Source organism: Sus scrofa, chromosome 15 (assembly GCF_054392235.1).
Source record: "Sus scrofa isolate SSC_HxYL_T2T_F1_AM1 chromosome 15, Sscrofa_HxYL_maternal_Yorkshire_Landrace_v2.0, whole genome shotgun sequence".
Lineage (NCBI taxonomy): Eukaryota > Metazoa > Chordata > Mammalia > Artiodactyla > Suidae > Sus > Sus scrofa.
Window position 1 is genome coordinate 146,609,368 of NC_139397.1, and position 22,663 is coordinate 146,632,030.

The 22,663-nt window shown below is 53.5% G+C and overlaps 1 long non-coding RNA gene across 2 annotated transcripts; it reads right to left on the reverse strand.

Moving 5' to 3' along the window:
- Positions 1 to 1,005: 1,005 nt before the first annotated feature.
- On the reverse strand, positions 1,006 to 7,455 carry LOC146396197 (uncharacterized). 2 transcript variants are annotated; one of them, XR_014829448.1, is made up of 3 exons: positions 7,208 to 7,455; positions 6,286 to 6,384; positions 1,006 to 5,231 (listed from the first exon to the last, which is right to left on the reverse strand). It is a non-coding gene; the product is annotated as an uncharacterized LOC146396197 (long non-coding RNA). The 2 variants fall into 2 exon arrangements; XR_014829447.1 differs by lacking the exon at positions 7,208 to 7,455 and having other exon boundaries at positions 6,286 to 6,591.
- Positions 7,456 to 22,663: the final 15,208 nt, after the last annotated feature.

A 22,663-nucleotide genomic window follows, 5' to 3' on the forward strand; every position in this document is an offset into this window, starting at 1 on the left:
AGACAGAAAAAGAACACATTAAAAAAAAAAAAAAAAACCCAGCATTTAACAGAAGGCATGTGACACATGTCAGTTGGCTTCTCCCACTGGGGTTTTCTGCCTCGTCTGTGTATTGATCAGGAGTCTCTTAATTGGAAGTGACAGTAACCCATGGATTTGACAGGCTGGGCAGAAAAGGGCTGAGAAGGAAATGGCTTTGGAGACACCAGGTGTCGGGGACTCAAGGCTGTCAGGATCCCTCCATCACTGTGTCCTCTCCCTCCCACGGCGACTCTGCCTCTTCCTCCACCTTCTGCTCTTTGCAGGGAACATGGCCCCTGGTGGCTTTGTGCTTCCAAGACCTAAGAAGAAAGTTCCATTTCCCTGCTCCAGTCAATTAAACCTTAAGGGGAAGGACCCTGGTTGGGCAAGACTGGATCACATGTTGGAAAAGCCTTTCCCATCCTGTGTGCCCGGTACCTCTCTGAGCAGGCAGCTCTCAGCACCCAGAACCACACCCTTCCCAGAGAAGAGAAGGAGGGAGCCGAACAATCTGTCGATAGTATCCTGGCTCCCTTGGGAGCCCTGAACTCCCTCCCCACTGCATCTGGAGGCTCCCCAGCAGCTAAAAGCTGCTTTTCCCACAAAATCAGGCCAGACTCCAGATGAGGCCAGATGGTTGCACAAGGTCTCACAGAGCCCAGACCTAGGCTCCAAGCCTGGGAAGTGCCCATCATCACACGTGTGTGGGCGTGTCTGCGAACGTACTGCCCACAATCAGACCATGTACTTTGGAAAGATCTGAGGCGTTCTGAAGTGTTTTCTCTCCAACTCCATGCTTTGAAAATTATTCCTTTGAATCTCTGATTTTTTTTTTTTTTTTTTTTTGCCACTCTTGTGGCATGTGGAAGTTTCTGGGCCAGGGACTGAAACCAAGCCACAGTAGTGACAATGCCAGATCCTTAACCACTAGACCACCGGGGAACTCCTAGACGTCTGAATATTAAATATCACCTAAAACACATGTTTTGTTTCTGATCACATGTATTTTATTACTGCTTGTCAAAATACAGTGGGGGATTTTTGGGGTTTTTTGGGGTTTTTTTTTTTTTTTTGTCTTTTCTAGGGCCGCACCCGTGGCATATGGAGGTTCCCAGGCTAGGGGTCTAATCGGAACTGTAGCCACTGGCCTCTACCTGGAAGAGTACCACCGGGGTTACCCCTGGTCTAAGATGGGTAAGTTGGGGCAGAGGGGGGCAGGACATAGCGGCAGATTGTTGCTGGCCCCTGAGGGGTTCTGGGCCTTATCTCCCAGACTGGGCTTTGGGATTCAGCAATTTATGATCTGCTATGGTGTGAAGCAGAAATGGGCGGGGAGATGGAGGAGCCTCAGAACAACACCCACGCCAGAAACTATGGGAAATGGTCAGCTAGGCACCTCCCTCCCCCTTCCTCCCACCCAGGGGTGGCCTGGCCGAACCGCACCCAGGCAGGGCCCAGTAAACACGGATCGCATCATCATAGCACAGACGCCAGGGGCAGGCACAGGAGTGGAGGAGGGGACCAGGAACCGGAGCAGAGTGTGCGAGCAGGGCCTCGTGTCTCCTCCCGCAAGGCAGGTGGCCAAGCGCGACTGAGATGTCCTGGGCGACTGCAGGGGAGGGGCCTGGGACGGTGCCGCCACCTGCTCCTTGTTACCAGAGCAGGAGCCCAGGTTGAGGCCTGGTGAGCAATGAGACTGGAATCCAAAAGGGGGCCGTCAGATGGGAACAAGGGCCTCTCTCTGGGAGAGAAATCCCAAGGGCTGTGCAGCGCACTTAGGCCACCACCGGGCCCTCGCCGGGCGGCCCGAAGCCAGGCGGCGACCTTTCCTCCGCTGGGACTGGTTCCCTTCCGCCGCGGAAAGGAGCAGCCCCGGATCACAGCGGAGGGCGCCGCCCAGCAGGCAAGGGGCGGCGAGAACAGCGCCGGCGGGTCGGGGGCATCCTCCACCCTGCCCAGCCCCGCTGTCTCCATGGCGACGGCGACCTCTCCGCGGAGGCGGGGAGAGCTGGAGGCTGGAGGGAGAGTTTCTGCCGGTTGCTATGCAACGGCCCGATGACGTCAGGCGATTGAGTTTGGTTCCCAAGGTAACTGGCCCGGGCAGCAGGGCCGGGAACTATTTGTGTCTGTCCCCAGAGGGTCTGCGGAGCCTCCGGGGTCTGGCGCAGCTGAGGAAATGCGCTCCTGGCCGGCGGGCAGGCGGGGGACGGAGCACAGAGGCCCTTTCAGCTCTCGGAGGCCGGCGACCCAGGCAGGGCGGGGTCTGCGCCCAAAGCAGGGCTCCCCAACTTGGCTCCCCGCTGCCCGGGTTTTCTCCCCACTCCTGCCCAGGAGGCCCCTGGACGCCAGGCTTTGTCTGACTTATAAACGCTCTCCTGGGTAAACTCCCTGAAGAAAAGCGCTTCTGTTTGTAGCAGTCTGGCCCCGCACTGTCACCCTCACTGGCACACAGTAGGCGCTCAGCATGGCCTTCCTGTGGGCCCGTGGACATTCACTCCCCTTCCAGAGTACATGAGATGCCTCTGGCACTCGGAACCCCTTGTCAGGTTGGGATCTCCAGCGCCTTGGAACCTGTCCTCCTGCCCTGGTGAGAGCAGATCAGCAGGTCAGGTTCCATAATGTAGGGGTCACAGTACAAAAATAAAATGAGAGGCCCCTTGTTCAAAAATGACTGCGGGAGTTCCCCTGTGGCACAGCAGGTTAAGGATCTGGCTTTTGGCACTGCAGCGGCTGGGGTCACTGCTGTGGTGAGGGTTCAATCCCTGGCTGGGGAACTTCCACATGGCATGAGTGTGGCGGAAAAAAAGAAAAAGAAAAATGAGTGCAGGACAAGGGACAAGCTAGGGAACAGACCCTCGTCCTGCCCACTGACAGTAAACTGCGAGAGTGAAAGTGACAAGTACATGTGTAAACCGAGGCAGGTGGCACCAGTCACAGAGGAGGGAGGCTGAGGTTCCGAGCTGGAGAGGAAGAAGGTGAGGGACAAGACACTGCGGGAGCAGAGAGAATGTGAGGGGTGAGAAGGCAGTGACCTAAATTTGGGCCCAAGACCTGGCCCAGGCCAGCCTGGGGGACCCTCGGGACTCAGCCGTGTAACTAGGTCTCAGGACTTAAGTGACACAGTCTATCCAGGCCTCTCAGGCTCCTCCCTCCTAATGGCACCTGTCACAACAGGGTAACACCCAAGCCTCTGACAGCCTGTCTCCAGGCCAGGCTGGACTCAGAGACACGGTATCTGAACCCAGGCCACAGAGAACAAGCTGAGCATCCAGAGCAGCTGTTGGCGAAGGAGCCAGGGCGCCCTGCCTGTCCCACCCAAGCCAGGCATCTGCCCCCTCCGGGCGAATCTTCATGGCTCTTATCAACAGTCTGACAGCTTGGATGGCAGGCGGCATCTGGCCTCTCTCAGAGAGTGGCCCCGGGGCTGGCTTTCCCGGGCAGTGCGTCTCCACAGCCCCATCCTCTCTTGAAAAGAGCCTCCAGCCCTCGTCCTCTCCTCCTCTCTGGACGAACCCGACTCTGTGATCTCAGTTTCACACACAGGACCTGTTCAAGGACTCACCCGGGGAGTTCCCCTTGTGGCTTAACAGGTTAAGAACCTGACTAGTATCCTTGAGGACATGGGTTCAAACCCTGGCCCTTGCTCAGTGGGTTAAGGCTCCCTCATTGCTGCAAATGGCTCAGAGCTGGCTTTGCTGCGGCTGTGGTGTAGGCCGGCAGCTACAGCTCGATTCGACCCCTATCCTGGGATTTCCATATGCCGCAGGTGTGGCCCTAAAAAAAATAAATAAATAAAAGGAGTCACCCAGGTCCACTTCTCCTCCCACCTCTCCCAGCTGATCTCTGGGAAACGATCCTGGCCCGAGGAACCAGAGCTGGTGAGCAGAACCAGCTACCTAACATATGGGGCCCAAGTGCAAAATGAAAACGCAAAGCCCCTTGTTCAAAAAGTACCAAGAACATCAAGACAGGGACCGTGAGCTGTGGTGTAGGTCGCAGACACGGCTCGGATCTGGTGTTGCTGTGGCTGTGGTGTAGGCTGGCAGCTACAGCTCTGATTCAACCCCCAGCCTGGGAACCTCCATATGTCGAGGATGCGGCCCTAAAAAGACAAAAAAAAAAAAAAAAAAAAAAACCCAAAAGACAAAGGCAAAAAAAAAAATCTTTCCCTGTTGAAAGCATCTCTCTGGCTGCGGGGAAGAGAATGGATTCCCCGCATGTACCTCCCACCATTTGGCACGTTAGCCCCTTGGCCTGATTGTTAGTTTCAACCTGTGTTCGTGCAGCAACTTCTCTGCTGCTTAAAGTTGCAAGCCAGCCCTCGGACTGTTTGGATCCTTACACAGCCTTGCATTGAGTAGGTGCTCAGTAAACACTGCCAGATGGATCAGCTGACACCTTTGTTTCTGCAGGGATCTTCACGAGTCTTGCTTCTCAGACACGCATCAGCACCGCCTGGGAGCTGGTAGGAACTAGAGAATCCCAAGCCCCACACAGACCTCCTCCATCAGAATCTGCAATTCTGCAGGGTAACAAGATCTTCCAGAAATTTGCATACATGGGAAGGTTTGAGAGGCACACACTTCTAGAGAGTAGAATAACCAGAGGGCCAGACCAGGAGGTGTGGGAAGGAGTAGGGGAGCCAGGAGGCAGGTTTGGGTGCATACAGTGGGCTCATCTAAGGATCGCCCTTACGAGTGGCAATCTCCCTGGGTCACTGAGTCTGAGTAATAAAGCTCTCTTCTATGTGGCAGACAATGGTTTCTCAATCGTTTATATGCATTAACTAATTTAGCCTTCACTACAGCCCTAGAGAGTGGTACTATTCGGATCATTGTGTCCATACTGCAGGTACAAACACTGAGGCCCAAGGAGGTTGAGATTATTCCAGAATCTTCAGCAGGTACACACATATGGCTGTACCTGGTGTTTAGGGCAGGGTCTGTTCTGATTGGTCCCTGCCTGTCCTACTGGTTATTCAATGTTTTGAACGTTGCTCTGGTTACACAGCTGGATGGAGGAGGCAGGATCCAAACCAGTCCACTGGGCTGGAGCCGCGCTCCAAATCACGATCTTTTATCCGTCTAGCGCCATCGCCACCTAGAAACAGCACGCCTCAGGGACAAGCAATGTGTATCGAAGTGCTTCGTAAGCTGGGCAGCGCAGTATAAATGCCAAAGGGATTCCTCCGCAGCAGAAGTGAAAGAAGCCTGTGAAAATAGGAGAAGCTGGGCTGTGTGAGGGCAGAGGAGAGTCTGCTGCGGAGAAACAGGATTCTCTGTGCTTGCTCAAGGGAGTAACTGAGGCAAGAAGGAAAAACTTCCCCGAGGAGAGCTCCAGGATCCGCGCAGGGAGGCTGGACTCGCCAGAGCCCAGCAGGCACTAAGCAGATTAGCCCAGGCGTGTCCTCGCAGACGGACTGCGCCCTCCTGATATCACCCACCAGGGGGCGCTGCTCCCCAGCCTTCGTCCCACTGGACCCCACCTGCTCTCGGGAAACTAGGACTTGGAAGGAGTCCTAGTGAGCAAGCACCAGGGACTTTGAGAAGTGGAAAAGGAGGGAAGGCAGGATGGAATGGGGGCTTATACCACTTTCAATCCCCAAAACACCCCTACGGAGGAGCTCTTGTGCCTACAGATGAGCAGCATCTTTGAGGCCCAAAGATGCTGGGTAAGATCCCCCAAACCAGGAAATTAGAGAGAAGCAGGGCTAGGTCATTTGATTCCAACCTCACTTCCCAAGGGGACCACAAGTACATGGCAGCCCGTCTGACCCCGTCCTGTTGCTGGTGTACCTGCTTCTCTGGACCCCGTTTTCTGAGTGGAGGCTAGAGCCCCTGCGGCAACTGTACTCCCACAACAGTTTCAAAAGCCAGGGTTCATAAATGTAGCCCTCTTCTTGAACTTGAAACTTTTGAGGTTGTGGGCTTCTGCTTCATTGTGTCTGGCTTTCAGGAATCCCACACCTGCCACCCCAACCCAACAGCCTCCCCATTCAGGCAAAACCTGGGGTCTCTTCTGCTCCAGAATCTGGCCCTGGGCCCCCAGAACCAGGTCCTCGTCTGCATTTCCATTGGAGCCTGTGGCTGGGGCCAAACCAGGCACCCAAAGTTTTTTTCTCTGCTCCTACCAACTCCTTTTATGGCCTCTGGGGCCAGTTCCTTCTTCATAATAAGTCATAACTGGAAAAGGCCTCTGAAGTCACTGAGTCCAACTTGCGCCAACACTTTCCTTTTCTAAAGAAAGAAAAAAAAATGTCCTTACGCCTCCCGGTCTCCAGGCAGGTTCCAAAGACAAAGACAGCGCGGCAGCGTCCTGCGTGAGAAGCAAACTCCAGCCCGGGGATGGGACCTGGGCACGCACCTGTAAAGTGGGGGTGGGGGGACCCTAGCCTCTGTTTCTTCTAAGACCCTCGCCCCCAGCTCCTAGGGTTCTGCCACTAGCCGCGGGGACCAGCTAACGAGCCTCTAATTCGGCCCCCCTCGGTAGGACACTTTCCTCGCCTCCGTGCTGGGAGCTGAGGGCAGCTCGCGTGTCTAGCCGCACGTGCGTGTAAGTGATCATGTGTATGCAGAGGCGTGTGAGCCGCCGCACACGCGTCCGCGCCATTGCCTGGGTCTGTGCGCGCCCCCTATGGGCCAGCCGCCACCCGCTGCCGCAGCCGCCAAGTGGCGGTGTGCAGCGCCGCGTGTACCCGGCGTGCGCCGGCCGGGCCACCCTCCCCTCCCGGCCGAGAGCCTGGCGGGCAGCACCCGGAACCAGGACGCTTCTGGTTCTCGGTCCGCAGGCCTCCCCTTCCCGCCCAGCATTTTCTGTTTTCCCGGGCCTCCTCTCCGCCGGCGAGGAGCGCTCCGGGGCGGGGTCCGAGAGCAGCCCCACCCGGTCGGGCCGCCTAGGGTGGCAAGGGTGGCAAGGCTGGCTGGCGCGCGCCGCCCCTCCCCTGCCGCCCCCGCCCCGGCGCCCCGATGGGTTTTTCCATGACTGCATCCGGCCGCGGGCCGTCTTTGTTCCCGCGTCCCCGGCAGTGCCTGCGAGCGGGCCCGCCTCTCCCGAGCGCGCCGCAGGGCTCAACAGGAGCTTGGCAGAGCCGCCTCCCCGTCCCCGGTCCCCCCCGCCCGGGCCGAGCGGCACCCCCAGCGGGACTCCGAAGTCCCTTGCGGAGGAGCCAAGCTCTCTCCAGACGCACCGCTCTGGCCGTCCAGTCCCCGCCGCCAAGGCCTGCGGCCCCTAAGCCCCATATTTGTGCGCAAAGTTGACGGTCACCCGGCCCGAGTGCCTCTGCGCTTCGTGAGGCGCCCTTGGCGACCCCAGTTCCTCTGGGGCGGCACGTTAGGGAGCCGGGGGTGGGGGGCGGTCAGGCGGTTCAGTGTCCGCAGAGCCCGAGCCGGGCTGCCTCTGCCTCCAGCTGATATGATACCCTCATGTTTCTCCCAAGGGGCGGGCGGCGCAGACGGGCACCCAGGCGCGCGCGCAGCCCGGCGCAGCCGGAGATCGCCGTACGAGGCCACCACGCGCGGGCATCTCCGGGGCAGAAAGTCACCCGCCCCTGCGGGAAATTGGGCACACTAGCGGACAGAAAGCACCAGAGCGCGGGGGACCCCTCTGTGATCCTGGAACCGCCCCCCGCCTCAGGGAGGAAGGAGAGAGGGGCCTGCAGAAAGGGGGGTGGAGTGAGAGGGGCGGGGGAGGCCCGAGGGAGTGAGGACAGGCCCGCGATCCCCATGAGCCCCACGGGGACTGTGTGTCCGAAGCCCGATCCTGCCCTGTCCACGCTGAGCTGCGTTCAGTTTGTTTGTGTCTGCGCGCCAAGGGAACCAATTTTCCGGCCATGCTGGCGGGAAAAGTGCAAGAAACTGTGTGTGCAAGAAACGGAGTGAGGCTTGCTGAGCTCAGCCAGAGAAGCCAGACTCCCACGGCGGCGTCCAAGCTGGGGTACAGGGGTGAGGGGGCCGTCCTCGAAGAGGAGGGGAGTCCTCGATGAAGACCGTGTCTGGCTCTGTGGGGTTTTTGGAATCCCTGGCGGGTCCCCTCCCTGCAGACTGACCACCGGAGGCAGCGTCCATTGGAGGAGAGGATGGGAGAAGGATGGAGGGGAAGCGCCGCCCAGATCCATGGAGGCCCAGAGCCCTCTTGCTGTGGCGAGTGGGAGAGAAGGGAATGTCCCTAGATCCCTTGGAGTGGCGGCTCCTTTCCCCCTGCGGCATTATCTTGTTTCCTAAGCCGTCATGGGGGAGCCCAAGTCTTCTGAACGGGCCTTTTCTCCAGGTGTGTCTTTTTTTTTTTATCCTTTTAGGGCCGCACCTGCTGGATATGGAGGTTCCCAGGCTAGGGGTTGGGGTTGAATTGGAGCTACAACTGCTGGCCTACACCACAACCACAGCCACGCCAGATCCGAGCCACATCTGTGAACTACACCACAGCTCGTGGCAACACCGGATCCTTAACCCACTGAGCAAGGCCAGGGATTGAACCCGTGTCCTCATGGTTCCTAGTTGGGATCATTAATCAATGAGCCATGAGGGGAACTCCCTTTATTTTTTATTTATTTTTTATTTTTCAGGAGTGTCTTTGTCAACTGTGCCCACTTTTTCCCTGTGCGGGGTCCCTTCCCCTCTTCTCTGCTCTCTGAGGCGGAACCTCGCCTACCCCTTACCCCCCAGCTGTCCCATTAGGAGGAAGTTTTGGTCCCTGAGCTCCCTCCTGCTCATAGACCAACTCAGACGCTCTTGCCCTTGTAGAGGTGGTGGAAGGTTCCAGAAGCTGAGACAGCTTCTCCTTTCTTCTCTCCACACCCTGCACAGGGATGCAAGTCATGTTTAAACTCTTAGTCAATACGAGTGACTCAAATGGTAAACCACGCGGTTTCTGCCTGTCCTTGGCCAGGTTTGGCAGTGAGGAGAGCAGGTTAGAGAAGCCAAGAGCACTGGCATCCTTTGTCCTCCACTGTCCCGTCCACCATGACACTTCAGTCTCCATGTTCTTGCTCTGGTTGAGGATCCGAAGCCCTGGCCTTAACCATTCTCCTTCAGTTTTCCCATCTATAAAATGGGGTTACTAATGGTGCCTGCCCCCCAGGGTGTGGTCCTATGGCTTAAATAAATTTATATAAATTTAAATGAACTTTATGTACAGAGCCTGGCCTATAGCAGTTACTAAAGAAGCGTTTGCCATCGTTACTGGAAGTCAACAGTCCATGGCTAAGCTTGATGCCAACCAGGTCATCTGACCCTAGAGCCCAGGCTCTCCGACTGTGCTGTGAAATTCTGCAGCAACAGAATCAGGAAACGGTATTACTGTCCGTGGCTCCTCTGTAGCGCAGGGAAACCAGCAGAGGCTGGAGGGGAGGAGACATTTTTCCAGGGAAGGGCCAAGTTCATAACAGTGACGTCTGACCTGGTTCCCACTTCGTGGCTGTTACATTTGTTCTATGGGATTTTTAAATTCTATGTGTCCATCGAGAAATTTATGAGAATCAGAAAATCACCTCGACGGTGGAAAACTCCAGGTCTTGTTGGCAGTGATGCGGATCCTCTAAGTTCCCGTCATGTCGTATTTATCCACTTGTTGTGCCCAGCGCAGTAGCAGATGCCGTGGGAGCAGGGAGAGAGCTACCTCCTGCCTCTTTGGAGAAACAGTATGTGTGTCGATGTGACGTGATGCCCTTTGTTGCTAAAAGGAGCAGTTCCGTGAACTAATGATTGCTCTCCGATGAGCACTGTGGTGGAAAGATCTCGATCCTTCCTCCTGGTCTTCAGGCCCCGAATGTGGGAGGGAGATGAGGGGGTGGGGAGAGGGGGGCTCGTTCTAACCAAGAGACGAGGGCAAAGCTAAGGAGAGGTGTGATTGTGTGCATGTGATTATGTCACACAAGATTGTTGCAGCCCTCTTGTCAGGATGCCTCCTCCCCTGCTGGCTTTGAAGAAAAGCAGGTGCCGCAGTGTGAACTGCCTACGGAGAGGGTGAGATTTCCGAGATACCAGCTGACACCAAGCAAGAAGCGGAGCCCTCTGCCTGACACCTGTAAAGAACTGAATTCTGTCCAAACCACATGAACTTGCAAGCAGGTGGATTCTGCCCCAGTCAGGCCTCAGATGAGACCCCAGCCCTGGCCAACCCCTCGACTGAAGCCCTGCAGAGAGTCAGGCTCAGACTCCTTTGAGAAACTGAAGCATAAATGAGCATTGTTTTAAGATGATATTTTATTGTGAGGCAGCTCATATAAGATCTATAGGTGAAGAGTCCTGTATGGGATGGTTAGGGGACATGAAAACGTATAAGGAACTCAGCACTTCACGAGCTCCCTGGCAGTGAAGGTGAGAAAGGAAACTCAGCAAGTTTTCACCATTTGACAACAGGAAAGAAATCTTTCTAAAGAGGCCACTTGGCTCATGATTCTAAGAAGAACTTGTCATGTGGGCAACAGAATCTACAACCAGAGCGTAGTGTCTGTAGGGCCTGGACCTACTGCAGTTCAAGATCCTTCCTCATCCAGCCTTCCTTCCTGCCCGAGCTCTTGGCACATTGCACCCTCCTCTTTGCTGCCCTCTTCCGGGACTGCCCTTCTCCCTTTTCTGCCTGTTGACTCCCACATTCAAGGACCAGCTTGGTCCTGTGGCCTCTTCTGCAAAGGCTTCCTCAGTTCCCTAGCAGAAATAACTCTTTCCTCCTGATCTCCCAAATCTGTGTTATCAAGACATCATGTCATATTTTTAACTTCTGATTTATTTTTTATTGAGCACCTACTAAATGCTAGGCCTCCTGTTGGGTGCAAAAGATAGAGTCACAAATAACAGCAGCAGGCTCTCCTTAGGGCCTACAGCCTGGCCCCTCCTCTCCTCTTTTTGGGGCCAGTTCCTCTCTGCATCCTCGGAGCTCAGCCCGGCAGACAGCAGCCACGAGTCTCCATGTTGGTTAAGTAAGTGACTGAGGCTGGGCCTTCCTCTGATTGTCTCCTGATGGGTTGTTGGTCTCCTGACAGGCTTTGGGGGACAAGTTCACTGTAAAATATGCCCCCAAATAGCTGTAGCTGTTGGATATTATGATGTAGTGGTGTCCATGTGAACTCAGCCTTCAACATAATTGACAGCAAATGTCAGCAGGAACTGACTTAGCTTACTGTAATTGACATGCGGGTTGGGGGCACCGATGGTAATTAATCAGCAGCCAGCAGCAATTTTTTTTTTTTTTTGGTCTTTTTTGTCTTTTCAGGGCCGCACCCGTGGCATTTGGAAGTTCCCAGGCTAGGGGTTGAATCGGAGCTGTAGCTGCCGGCCTACACCACAGCCACAGCAACGCCCAATCCTTAACCCACTGAGCGAGGCCAGGGATCGACCCTGCAACCCCATGGTTCCTAGTCGGATTTGCTAACCACTGTGCCACGACGGGAACTCCAGTAGCCAGCAGCATTTTAAGGTTGCTCAATTCTCAGCAGTGTGGAAGGAGACAGGGAACATCCTGGGCCAGTGATAGGAGATTTATGCCTCTAATTTACATAAAAAATGAAGAACTTTAGCAGCAAGTTAAAAAGAAAGAGGGGGGAGTTCCCTGGTGGCTCAGCTGGTTATGGATCTGATGTTGTCACTGCTGTGGCTTGGGTCAATCCCTGGTTGCGGGGGGAGGTGGCCAAGTCCTGGCCCTTTTAGTCCACGTTGCTCATCACCACCGTTAGGTGTCTGTGCAGCGGGCTCTTCAGTTCCCTTGCGACTAGCAGCAGCTCTCTTTGACAAGATTTTAGTGGGTGCTGCCTGCACTGTCAGGTGGACTTTGGAAATGTTTAAGGGCCATGGAGAGCACCGACTGTGGCATTTGGCTCTTGGCACAGACTGTTGCCACAGGGCACAGCCCATGCATCCCCTTGCCCCCGCTCCCCCGGTTTCCTGGCCATCCTCTGCAGTTATGGCCCCCTCGTGGCTCAGGTTCCTGAAGTCTCCTTTACAAAGCATCCGGCCCTCGGGGAGGGAAGGGATGCTGTCCCAGCATCCCCATCCTGCCAGCCTCTCTACAGCTGCCCACTGCATCCTCCCTCCCCATCCTGCCAGCCTCTCTACAGCTGCCCACCGCATCCTGTCTTGCTGCATCTGGATGGGTGTTTCCTGCCTGTGGCTCATCCTTGCTCCTGGGGCCTCCATGATCCCTACTTAGAATTTCAAAGCCACTGCCAAGTCCTCCAATGGGATCGTCTACCGCCACCCCCAGACACTGAGCAGAGCCTCTTGGGTCTGTTTTGCAGGGTGATGAGGCTCCTGGAATCCACCTGGAGCTCTGTGTCTTTCCCTGGAACTTGTTACTGCAGCCTCCCACTGCACTGGGGCGCCTTTTCCCCAGTGTTGGGGAACCTCTCTCTCCTTGTTTCCTCACTGCCCCAGTTGGCCCTCCTTCCCTCCTGGGCAGAGCTGATGTCCCCTTTGTCATTTACACCGCAGGGCAAATGGTCTTGGAAATGACCTAAAATTTGCCCTTCAGCTCCATGACCTAAAAGCTGCTCCTGTGAACCTTGTACCCCTTTTTTATCAGGTCTTAGCCTCCCTTGCTCTCCCTGGAGCAACATCATTTTGGGGGCACCTATCTTCACACCCATCTTTCTTTCTTTCTTCCTTTTTCTTTTTTTTTTTTTTTTTTTTTTGTCTTTTTGCCATTTCTTGGGCCGCTCCCGCGGCATATGGAGGTTCCCAGGCTAGGGGTTGAATCGGAGCTGTAGCCACCAGCCTACGCCAGAGCCACAGCAACGCGGGATCCGAGCCGTTTCTGCAACCTACACCACAGCTCATGGCAACGCCGGATCGTCAACCCACTGAGCAAGGGCAGGGACCGAACCCGCAACCTCATGGTTCCTAGTCGGATTCGTTAACCACTGCGCCACGACGGGAACTCCTTCCTTTTTCTTTTTTGGCCACCCCAGGACCAGTGGAGTTCCCGGGCCAGGGATCAAATGTGTCGCCATTTACATCATAACTGTGCCAACTCTGGATCCATCCTTAATCCACTGTGCTGGGCTAGAGATCAAACCTGCATCCCAGAGCTCCAGAGACACAGCCAATTCCTTTGTGCCACAGGGGAACTCTACACCTGTCTTTCAGATCCTTGGGATTTAGTGACTTGAATTTTAGCCTGACATCTTGGCCTGACTTTGGGTTCTAGAAGGACCACTCAGCACTCTGTCCATCCTCGGGGCCCTGCCTCTGCCCAGCCCCCATCTCCATTCCCCCGGATGTTGCTGCACTGAGGCCACCGCGATGACACATCTCCAGGCTCTGATCTCTTCCTCAACCCAACAGCTCGGCCCAGGCAGTTTCCATCTGATGGTATGGGATTAATAAAGACTGTAGGAAGCCTTTGTTCTTAAAAAAGAAAGTCCTCTTTTTAAAAAAGAGTGATGTGCATAATAAAAAAATTCAAAAAGCAAAAGAGAAACTCTCTCCTATACCCTTGCTCTCTAGTTCCACTCTGCACAGGTGAGTATTTTGGGTTTCCTGTTTCTTCCAAATATTTTCTAAGCACTACTCTGCCACCCCACAAAGAGCCCAGATTTGAAGTATTTCCCATGTTTCCTGGTATAAGTACTCCCACCATAGCTGATGTCAAGCTACCAATATGATATCATTGAGCACAGGGTTGTGAAGCAATGCACTTGGTTGGCAAGGGATGAGAGCCAGCTCCAGCTCATCATTGCAAGTTACGTGCATGTCATCAAACAGCCAGGCAGACACAAAAGTGATCGATCACCTGACATCTTGCTCCTCACGTTGCACCTAACCAACTTCTTAGTAAGATGAAGTCAAGTAGCGTAAACACCACAGAGCCATGCATGTATGGACCCATCTGCTCCTTATGCAAGACTGCAGGTCAGGGAGCGGGGTCTGTCCTGCAGTCAGTGCGAAGTGCGGGTTGCCAAAAATCTATGAAGGGTCATCAAGGAAATGATGGGGTAATTTTCAGAAGCTAATTAGTGGAATGTCATTTTTGAAGAATAAAACCTTGGCTCTGAAGAAACAATATCTTAATTTCTAATTGAGGAATTCGGAGTTAATTTGGGACAGGACTTGAACTGTTCTGCTGGGAAAAAAAATAAACCTTCACCTAGCTCCTTTTAAAACTTGAGATGTTTAACCAAATTTCCCAGCCAGAGAAAATTCACGAATCTACAAAATCTGGAGAGCAGAGCCCGTGACCATGAGCGTCCCGGGTCCTCTTCAGAAGCCATGGACTGCCCAGCCTGATGTCACCGAATATTCTGCCTCGGTGGCTGCCCAGGACTCCCTCTGAGCTCCATTACGAAACATGTGTTTTTTAAAAAACAACAGCAAAAAAAACCCCCAAGCAATTGAGAAGAGGATTTCGACTCTCTGGGTTTCTGGTGACATCCTCTGTGGTTGGCCTGTCACGCCGCCTCCTGGCACCTTCGTCAGGCATTTTGAGCTCCCAGTGGTCAGGCTTTGTCCGAAGGAGGATAGTTAAGGCTGATGTCCACCCGGGCTCTCTTGGTCTGGCTTGTTCTCCAGACGGTTTCTTCTCATAGACTGCTGAAGTGGAATTCTGGTGACAAATGTTTCAGGTGACAGAAGGTGACCCGGGAGACCCAGGCCATGCTGGCCTCTGTGAACCCCTCCTCTCCTGTCTCAATCACAGGGAGAGTCCCACCAGGGGGCACAGGGTCGAGCATTAGAAACACCAACTATTGGTTTATGGGAAAGGGATGGCTCATGGTGCCATCTCCTGCTTAGAACTGAGCAAGGGGAGGTCCCGCCTTGGTGCAGCAGAAACGAAACTGACTAGGAACCATGAGGTTGCGGGTTTGATCCCTCGTCTCCCTCAGTGGGCTAAGGATCCAGTGTTGCCATGAGCTGTGGTGTAGGTCGCAGACTCGGCTCGGATCTGGCATTGCTGTGGCTCTGGCGTGGGCCAGCAGCTGTAGCTCCAATTAGACCCCTAGCCTGGGAACCTCCATATGCTGTGGGTATGACCCTAAAAGGTCAAAGGACAAAAAAAGAAAAAAAGAACTGAGCGAGGAACTCATTCCAAATGCTGAAATGAGCACATGCCAAGGTCTCTGGATGCAAACCACCAGCCCTGGTTCTGTAGCAGGAGCAGTTATGATGACTCTGGCAACAGCACCCGTGAACAGGTAACTGAGCCTGTCCTCCCGGCCCCATCTTTTCCAGGGGCACATCTTGGGCAAAGCCATTGCTGATGGGCATAGGGGAATATACGAAATGGTTAGATACAGCTCACAGGTATACACCAAGTTCAAAAGACTGTCAAGTCGCAGCCAGATAGCTGCGAAATCTCTTGGTTTCAGATACATGAGGGCGGTGGAATTTCAGTGTGTTTAGGGAGCAGCCAGAGGAAAGACGGATCACCCTGAGGGCCAGGGACTCAAAGATGATGCCCCTGTGGGGAGGGAGCCCACTACTTTAACTGGATCTTCTTTTTTAGCTGCACCTGCAGCATGTGGAAGTTCCCAGGCCAGAGACTGAACCTGCACCGGAACAGCAACCCAAGCCACCACGGTGACATCATTGGATCCTTAACCAGCTGTGCCACAAGGGAGCTCCTTAACTGGACCTTAAAAGAGGGAGTTAAAACCCTAGAATGGAGGAAGACTTGGTATCTAAAAGCCACAGGCTGATGAAGAAATGAGACTTGTCCTGGGAAGAAAGGTCAGCCTTGGCGTTCCTGTCATGGCACAGCAGAAACGAATCCGACTAGGAACCATGAGGTTTCAGGTTCAATGCCTGGCCTCGCTCAGTGGGCTAAGAACCCAGCTTTGCTGTGAGCTGTGGTGTGGGTTGTAGACATGGCTTGGATCTGATGTTGCTGTGACTATGGCATAGGCCGGCAGCTGTAGCTCCAATTGCACCCCTAGCCCGGGAACCTCTATATGCTGCGGGTACGACCCTAAAAAGAAAAAAAAAAAAACAAGAAATAAAGAAAGGTCAGCCTTTATTCCTCCATCCTGCCACGTTCCAGGATATGGTTTTCCTTCATTGGCAGGTATATATGTTTCAGAATATCCTTAGGGGACAGGGAAAATATGACTTTTTTTTTTTTTTTTTTTTTTTTTTTGGCATTCAGGACAGATTAACTCACATCGTCGGGGTTAGACACACCTCATTTATTTAGGCCAAGGCCTGGTGATGCAGAAATCTTCACTCCTCTCAGTGGGAGCCTCACTACACAGTCCATGGCCTCGAGGGGGAAAGCAGAGCTCGGAACGTACAGGGGAAAGCTCTTCCAGGGCTGGTGCAGATCAGATTCCACAGAGAGGGAGTCTGGGGAAAGTGGGCAGAAGAAATTGGAAAATATGGAAGGAAAATCATTTTTAGAAAATGGTAAAAAAACTGGGAGTTCCCTGGTGGCTCAGTGGATTAAGGATCTGGCTTAATTGCTGTGGCTCAGGTTCAATCCCTGGCCTGAGAACTTCTACATGCCAAGGGCACGACAAAAAATAAAAATAGGAGGCGTTCCCATCGTGGCTCAGTGGTTAATGAATGTAACTAACCTCCATGAGCACGTAAGTTTGATCCCTGGCCTCGTTCAGTGGGTTAGGGATCCGGTGTTGCCGTGAGCTGTGGTGTAGGTCAAAGACAAGGCTCAGATCTGGTGTTGGTGTGGCTGTGGTGTAGGCCAGCTGCTGCAGCTCCAATTTGACTCCTGGCCTGGGAACTTCCACATGCTGTGGTTCAGCCCTAAAAAGAAAGAAAGAAAGAGAGAAAGAGAGGAGGGAGGGAGGGAGGGAGGGAGGGAAGGAAGGAAGGAAGGGAAGTACATCTGAAAATACCAGAAATAAAAATAGATAGTAAATCTGAAAACTCCAGATGCTACCGAGAAGGGAGTGGGGAATGGGCCCCTTTAAACACTGTTGCAGTAGGGAACACGCCTAGTGGAGGGATGAGCATCCCAGCCCCAGCCGCCGCTCCCTCCCACCTGTCTTCCACCCAAGTCTTTGGCACAGGTGCTCCAGAAAACAAGCGCAAAGATATTTATTGAAGCACTGCTTGTAATAGGAAAAATAAAGAAAAGGGAAAACAACCTATCTCCCTGCAAAAGAAAGGACAGAATGAACCCTAATTTGTTCACGGGAGCTATTCTATGCTGCAGTTAGAATGAATGCTCTAGATGGTCATGTATTAACATGTGTAATCTTAAAACCATAGTGAGTGGAAAGAATAGGTGGCAGAGTGGTCCACCCAGTGATTCCTTTGGCATAAAGTTTCAAAACACACCCAAAAATGGCACTGTCCTGTTTAGAAATGCCTTTACAATATGTAGCCAAGAACAGAAGGGACCCCAGCCTCAGGGCAGTGGCTACGTCTGAGGCGAGAGCGAGGGAAACGCACCATAGGGCTTTAGCTATTTCTAAAGCTTTATTTCAAAAAAAAAAAATTAATGAAAGTAAGGCAAAATACCAGCATCTGTTTACTCTTGAGGGTAGATACAGATGTTTATCCAGAGTACCTTTTGCACCTGTGCTCGGCTGAATACCGGCCCCCAGAGATGTCCAGCCACGTCCGAATCCTCAGAGCTTAGGCATATGTGACTGAGTGCGGTTAAAGGGACTTTGTGAATATGATTAAGGATCTTGAACTAAGGAGATTATCCTGAATTATCCTAGTGGGTCCAATATACACACAAGAGTCCTTATAAGAGGGCGGCCTTATAGAGGAGAGTCAGAGTCATCAAGAGGAGACAGGACAGGACGTTCCCCTGCGGCTCAGGGGGCTAAGGATCCCGGATTGCAACTGCAGTGCCAGTTCGATCCCTAGTCCAGGAACTTCCTCATCCTGCAAGTAAAGCCAAAAAGAAAAGGAGATAGAACAATGAATGTAGGGGATGGAGGGATGGCTTTGAAGATGGACAAAGGACCCAGAGCAGAGGAACACAGCAGTTCCCTAGAAGCTGGAGAAGGCAAGAAAACAGATTCTCCCCTGAAGCTTCCAGAAGGAACACAGCGCTGCCAACACTTTGATTTTAGGCTTCTCACCTCCAGAGTGGTAAGGAACAAATCTGTGTTGTTTAAAGTCACTAAACTGGGGAGTTCCCATTGTGCAGTGGTTAACAACTCCAACTAGGAACCATGAGGTTGCGGGTTTGATCCCTGGCCTTGCTCAGTGGTTAAGGATCCGGCGTTGCCATGAGCTGTGGTGTAGGTTGTAGATGCGGCTTGGATCCCGCATTGCTGTGGCTCTGGTGTAGGCTGGCGGCTACAGCTCCGATTGGACCCCTAGCCTGGGAACCTCCATATGCCACGGGAGAGGCCCAAGAAAAGACAAAAAAATTAAAAATAAAATAAATAAATAAAGTCACTAAATTGGTGGCAGCAGTAGGAAACTCATACAATACCTTGGGGGAAAGATTCCATAACTGAAAGGTTTGTTTGCTTTCATTTTATGATGCTAAGTTAGGAGAACTGTGGAAAGGCCTGAGCCCTGTCTTCCTGCTCCTTCAGAGAAGCTAGACTCTTTGGGGACCCTCCCCAGGCAGCCTCTGTATTTAAGAGGCCCAGCTGAATGCCTGTCTCAGCTGGGCCCTGGAGCTTCTGGAAGCCCTGGTCATCAGTCAGAACCTGTCCACAGTGAGCTGGGGGGAGCTGTACCCCCAGAGAACCTCCGGAGCTGCTCCCTCCCTCCCTGGTGCAGAAAGCTGCCCAAAGCTCACAGAAGCCTGAGGGCGACTGCAGAGATGAACTCGAGGCGCTGCTGCAAGAGGAGCTCCCCAGACACTCCCGGCCCCTTCATCCTCCTGAAGAAGCTGTTTGGTCACCTTGGGGGCGCCCGTGTCGAGGGACTTGGCCTGGGCGTGGAGACTCCAGATGTTGGATGGCCAGGCCCTACCCAAGGCCAGAGCACTTATGCCTGGGGGTGGTGGGGGGGAACAGCGCTGTGCTAACAGGAGCTGCCACCCCGGACCTGGGTCAGCACATCCCAGGGAGGATCCAGCAGGGGTGCAGGCTAGGACCCACCTGCTACAGGTGTGACGATGTTCAGTATTCAGGAAGGGAGCCCACGGGGTGAGGAAGTTGGGCTCAAGGAGTTCCCATAGAGGACTCAGTGGTAACAAACCCAGCTAGCATCCCTGAGGTTGCAGGTTCAATCCCTGACCTCTCTTAGTGGGTTAAGGATCCGGTGTGGCTGTGGCTGTGGCTGTGGCATGGGCTGGCAGCTACAGCTCCAGTTTAGCCCCTAGCCTGGAACTTCCATATGCTGTGAATGCAGCCTTAAAAGAAAAAAAGAAAAAAAAGCAGTTCCTATTGTGGCACAGCAGAAACGAATCCAACTAGGAACCATGAGGTTGCAGGTTCATTTCCTGGCCTCACTCAGTGGGTCAAGGATCCAGCATTGCAGCAAGCTGCGATGGAGGTCGCAGATGCTGCTTGGATCTGGCGTTGCTGTGGCTCTGGCGTAGGCCGGCAGTGACAGCTCCGATTAGACCCCTAGCCTGGGAACCTCCATACGCCACGGGTACGGCCCCCCCAAAAAAGAAGCAAAAAAAAAAAGAGTTGGGCTCCAGAGGGAGAAGACAGACTGAGAAGAGAGGGCAGGTTAAAGGCATGTAAGGATTCAGAGAGAGATGATAATTTTCAGGAAAAGAAACACCCATGTACATTCGTGTGCATGTGTGGGCACACGTATGCAGACACAGCGGTGGGGGCTGTGGAAGGGAGAGAAGCTGGAAGGGGGTCAAGGGCACGGGGCCCGGATCACGGCTCAGGCAGAAGAGCAGTGCTGGGCTGGGGGAAGGATGGCCCTTGTCCCTCCAGATCTGGAATCCAGGTAATCACGGACAAGGGTCAGGAAGGCCCCTGGCCCCAGAGCTCCCCCGTGTGGGGCTGGGGGCTGGGGAGGATGAAAAGCCTCCTTCTGTCTGAATCACCTGAATTGTTTTACAATAAAGAGGTGTTCCTGGAAGTTCCCATCGGTGGCTCAGCAGTTAGCGAACCCGACTCTATCCGTGAGGACGAGGGTTCGATCCCTGGCCTTGCTCCATGGGTTAAGGATCCGGCTTTGCTGTGAGCTGTGGTGTCGGTCACAGGCGAGGCTAGGATCCTGAGTTGCTGTGGTTATGGTGTAGGCTGGCAGCTGTAGCTCCGATTCAGATGCAGCGCTTAGCCTGGGTGTGGCCCTAAAAAGAAAAAAGACAAAGAAAGAGAGGAAGGGAGGAAGGAAGGAAGGAAGAAAGAAAGACAGAAAGACAGACGGAGGCAGGGTGGGAGGGAGGGAGGAAGGAAGAGAGAGAGAGAGGTGTTCCTACAAAACTTGTGAAATTAAAAATCAGTTGAACTGTATTAGCCCCTCTGAGCAGCACACGGTAAGCTGTTTAGAGAAGGCAGGTGTAGACTCGAGAGAGGTGTAGGCCCAATGAAGCGGCCCCAGTGGGACTTGAGCAGGTGAAGAGTCACTTCCCAAAGGAACAGAGGAGTTAAAGGGGACGTGTGGCAGGTCGTGAAGGTGGCAGGACCCCCATGGCCCAAGGGAGCCCCCAATGCCACCGAGGAGCGGCCAGCCAGCCTCTCCTCAGAGTCTCTGGGAGGCTTGTGCAAAAGCACAGACACCCCCCCCCCCCCCCCGCCCCACCTCCAGGAAGCCTGGCAGGGGCTCTGGAATTCCTGTTTGTTGAAAGGTTCTCAGATAAGTCTGACGGGTAACAGGGTAACAAGCCCGCCTCTGGAAGGAGTCAGCTGGAGATGGGGGGGAGGGGTCCAGGCCTCAGCCTGCCCCCAACCGGGGCAGCTCAACCGTGCTGTTTTGCATGGAAGCAGCCAAGATCTGTCTGGGTCGGCGGCTGAAAATAGTGTCAACGCCACTCAGCTAGAATGAGAGAGAAGGGGTTGTGCCACTTTGAAGTAAACTGGATAACTTTTTTTTTTTTTTTTAATGGTTATTTCCCCAACACGATTTTTTTTCCCCACTGCACAGCATGGGGACCCAGTTACACATACATAGATCCACACTTTTTTCTCCCATTGTCATGCTCCGTGGTGCCTAGACATAGTTCTCAGTGCTACACAGCAGGATTTCATTGCTAATCCATCCCAAAAGGAATAGTTTGTATCTGTTAACTCCAAGCTCCCAATCCATCCCACTCCCTACCCCCGCTCGGGGCAACCACAAGTCTATTCTCCAAATCCATGATTTTCTTTTCTGTGGAAAGGTTCATTTGGGCTGTATATTAGATACCAGTTATAAGTGATATCATATGGCATTTGTCTTTCTCTTTCTGACTTCACTCAGGACGAGAGTCTCTAGTTCCATCCATGTTGCTGCAAATGGCATTATTTTGTTCTTTTTTATGGCTGAGTAGTATTCCATTGTGTTGGCTAACTCTTGAGTAGGGTGAGCCCAAGGGAAGGAGGGCCAGGACGAGGAGGACATGGGTGGAAAAGCAACAGCCAGGCCAAGAGTCGTTTTAGAAGAATCAGAGAAAAGGCCCGACTCTCTGGGGGATGCAGAGAGATGACCGCCAGGCCTGCGCCTCAGAGTGGGGCTGTGGCACACAGACCTGTCTGGAAGCAGCCATATTTTGAGGAAGATTCCCTGTCCGGGGATGATGGGAAACGGCAGTTCCAACCCTAGGCCAGGGCGAATGTGCTTCACAGCTACCTTGAGACTGCATCTGTCCCACTGGGGACAGGGTCACTGGAGAGCCTGGGCCATAAGAGGGAGCTCAGGAGGACAGTGGGAGGGAGGAGCTCACTTACTCACAGAGATAAGTTCAGGAGATGCGGCAGTTTTTCCATAAAAGGGTTTTCTCTGTGTTCCCTTTCATTTTCTTTTCATCACACTCTCAGCATATGGAACTTCCTGGGCCAGGGATCGAACCCAAGTCACAGCAGTGACAACATCTACTCTGTAACTGCCAGGCCACCAGGGAATTTGCCTTCCCTTTCTACGTGACCTTGACCATGGGAAAGCCTGAGACAGCCAGCACCTTGGGAACAACAGGGTGGGTGATGGGGAGGCAGAAGGTGTGAGACCCTAATGCAGCCTATTGACCCATCCCCTCCTGTAAAGGACTTGTCACCCCAGACAGATGGCTCAGCACCATGGCTCCAGTTACCTGGTATCCAAGCTCCAAGCTACTTCCCAAGAGCCTCCCTCCTCTTCTGCCAACTTCTCTCCACACGGTGTCCTTGCCACCTCATGGGCCTCATTCAACCCGAGGTCCCACGACCTCAGAGCAGGAAACGGAAGGGGAAAGACCCTTTCCACAGGTGACAGCGCCAGGGAGGGGCTGAATCAGCCCTCAGATTCACCCCTGCTCAGAATATTTAGCGATTGCATTTTAGTTAAGATACTGAAATACAAAAGAATGTTCTGGTTGCGCATGTTCAGAATTTAAATATCACATAAAATAGGCCCAGGAGCATTGGGTATACAATGTAAAAAGCAAGGGAGGAGTTCCCGTCATGGTTCAGTGGTTACCGAATCTGACTAGGAACCTTGAGATTGCGGGTTCGATCCCTGGCCTTGCTCAGTGGGTTAACGATCCCGCGTTACCGTGAGCTCTGGTGTGGGTTGCCAACGTGGCTCGAATCCCGAGTTGCTGTGGCTCTGGCGTAGGCCGGTGGCTACAGCTCTGGACCCCTAGCCTGGGAACCTCCATATGCCGTGGGAGCGGCCCAAGAAATGGCAAAAAGACAAAAAAA